At 36.3% G+C, this 3,287-nt stretch overlaps 1 non-coding gene across 1 annotated transcript; it reads right to left on the bottom strand.

Moving 5' to 3' along the window:
• Positions 1–744: 744 nt before the first annotated feature.
• Positions 745–912, bottom strand: LOC115072140. The gene has a single exon (XR_003851209.1). It is a non-coding gene; the product is annotated as a U1 spliceosomal RNA (small nuclear RNA).
• Positions 913–3,287: the final 2,375 nt, after the last annotated feature.

The following is a 3,287-nucleotide window of genomic DNA, read 5'->3' as shown; positions in this document are numbered from 1 at the left end:
CTTCTCGGCACTTTCACAAAAACTTATTTCTACAAGTCAAAGTCACCATCTAATCCTAAATGAGAATGGAAAGAGGCTTGGAGATTGAGGAGAAAGTAAGAAAGAATAATCCCAGTTATTGGCAATTTCTCTTGTTTGATTTTCCAAGGGGGAGATTCCATAGCAATAAGCAGATATCTTTTAGAGGAAGAAGGCTTTGTAACACTTATTTACTTTTGAAATACCTGTTATTGATCCAGGCTCTGAGTGAGTTCAATTATTAGTGTTTACTCTGCCTACGGGACAACACTGTTTGATAGGCAAGTATTTTATGCTATTTTATGGGTAAAACTGAGACACAGAGAGGTTGAGTTACTTATTCAAGGCCACACAGGTTGTACCTGAAAGAGTCAATTACATGGTAACATCATTAGTAACAGAGAAATATAATTTGTTGCATGATTACAAATATATGTAATTCAACTCTTAACACATACATATTTCTATATATGTATATATGCACATAGGATAATAATTGTTAGATACATACTTTGATGAATTTGAGGAAATTATTTTATAATAGTTTTATTTCATACCAGCACAAAATTTTCAAAAGATAAATCCTTAAGTTGTTACTCAGGATTGTTTCCTTTTTGATAAGAATATTAGCCACATTATTTAAATACTGCAACAACGTTTGAAAAGATTATTGAGTCAAATGTTTTTGTATTTTTATGAACCACTTCAGAATATTCTTTTTTTCTAACAGAGACAGTGTGATGTGAATGCAGTCCCTCACTACCACAAATTATGTAGTCGAGTTTCCCACTTTGGGGGAAATCTCAGGGGTCAGCACATCTGGAATGCAATGGTAAGCCTTGCCCTGAGAAAACCACCTTTGTGATCATGGTATCTCCCCCTCCAGGTAAGTATATATTCTAATCGTAGTCACTTCCTCAATAAAGTAAGGAGTTTTCACTAAACTGAAAAATTGAGATCATTTTATAAGTGAGATTATTTCTATTTTTATTATTTAACTACAGGATGTTAATCATCTGATACAATGAAGACTTATAAAAAATAAGTATATTCAAATCATTTGACAAGTGTCTACAAAGAGGGCAGATAAAAGCTCTTCAAGTGGGGGTATTTTAATATATATCTGAGACGCAAGCTTGTCACAGACTGTCATAGCCGTGTGTTCTGTTTTAATCTGTAACACGGTAGCAGATTGTCAAAGGGGTTAAAGATGATGTCGGCCATGCCTCCTTTCAGCTCTCGAGAGTGTGGTAAAATGTATTATTTGGCATAGTCGTGACACAGATCTGCATGTGCATGTCTTCAATAATTCATGTTGCAGGTTGTCTCACTGTGGGGACAGATGTCAGTGAAACCCGTGACAGCCGATCATGCTGATCCCACATGCAGTCACGTGGGGCTGATCCCACAGTGACACTGAGCTTGCTGGGGTGCCCACACAGCTCCAACTTGAGCTGAGAAAACACAGTGCAGCAAATTTGGTTCTAGAGATTCATTGCATCACTAAGAGAAGTATGCATGTTTGCATGTGTCCATGTTTTCATATAGTTTCTTAAAGATTTGGAAATTTTTATAACTTAGACTGGATATATATGGGAATATTCCTGATCCTTGAATGTCATATGTACTAGGTAATTAAAAATATATACACAAGGCCGGGCGTGGTGGCGCACGCCTTTAATCCCAGCACTTGGGAGGCAGAGGCAGGTGGATCCCTGTGAGTTTGAGGCCAGCCTGGGTTGTATAGCAAGTTCCAGGTCAGCTGGGGCTACAGGGAGACCCTGTCTGAAAAAAGACCAAAAAAAAGAAAGGATATATACACAAAATATTTCTGAGAAAATCAATTCTTTGTGATAATGTATAGAAATATATATGTCTCCTAAAGGTGATTGAATATATTACCAATCTTGACTAATTTTTATTACTAATGCATGATATTGATATGTAACAAATGTGAGACATTCAGAAGATCTAAAAAGTCATTTTGACCTTGACAACTTATCTTTGCTTCTCATCAAGAAGAGTATTTTTCAAACTGGGTATGGTGTCATACACCTTTAATCTCAGCACTCAGGAGGCAGAGGCAGGTGGATCTCTGTGAGACCCTGAGATTATAGATCAGGCCAGCCTGGTCTCCATAGCAAATCCAGGTCAGCTGGAGCTACAGAGGGACTCTGTCTCAAAAAGACCATAAAAATAATTTTATTTTAATATTAAACATCAATCAACAACAATCAGATATTATAAGAACAGTACAAATACTTTTCAATAAATGTCCATGAACATTAGTTAGAATATAGACTATAAAGTGTTCACAAGAATACAGAAACTTCTACCCAGATTAGCCTAATGCTTATACATTTGCCTATAACAAGTTTCAAAGCAAAGGGGCTAAGATAAGAAAATATAGCTGGAGAAGTTCATGTCCACTGCTTCTAGATCAAAGCCGTCACCTTCTGTTTATACATAAAGAAAAACCAAGCAAGCGGTACCTAAGCCCTTTAAAAAACGCAAGTGCTATATAGTATTTCTGAGTCCCAATATGAGTTCTGCTTATCCATTTCTTGAATAATATGAGAAAAAATGTCAAGTTCTATTTATAATCTGCGGCTTCTCAAATAACAAAGAAATATTATGTATATATGTCCGTGGCTAAATATGTGTGCACATGAGCACACACATATACATACATATTAAATATTCAAAATATTAGCATTGATACATTGTATTTTTAGCTTCATGCTATGTTCTTTTCCCATTTTTGACATAATTTTTTTTTTTTTTAGACAGAGTCTGACTCAATAGCCCTGGCTGGCCTGGAACTCATTATGCAGACCCAGCTGACCTCAAACTCACAGATATCTTCTTGCCTCTGCCTCCCAAGTTCTGGGATTAAAGGCCTGATAAAACACTCAGCCTAGACATAGGCATTTTAGTTAGTTTTTAAGTCATTTCATTATTTTTGATGATTTTATGCTTTGAAGAGGAGTGGCTTGCTTATTACTAAGGGCTCCCTAATATGTTCCATTCTAAAATCAATACATTTAGGAGAAGGTATTGTTGATCTGGAAATGGTAGCTCATGCCTGTAATCCCAGAGCTTGGGAGGCTGTCAGAAGAGGTTGTTGCAAGTTCAAGGCCACCTGGGGCTACATAGTGAGTGACTGAGTTCTAAACCAGTCTAGCTACCTGTCTACAAAGAGAGAGACTGTCAAAAAAAAGTCCGAAAAAAAGAAATATAGAAAAAAGATAGTGGTTTTTCTTTTTCAC

This window comes from Nannospalax galili, unplaced genomic scaffold, assembly GCF_000622305.1.
Source record: "Nannospalax galili isolate Female #2095 unplaced genomic scaffold, S.galili_v1.0 scaffold440, whole genome shotgun sequence".
Classification (NCBI taxonomy): Eukaryota; Metazoa; Chordata; class Mammalia; order Rodentia; family Spalacidae; genus Nannospalax; species Nannospalax galili.
Note: the sequence above shows the minus strand (reverse complement) of the source record. Positions and strands in the feature narration are given on the sequence as shown.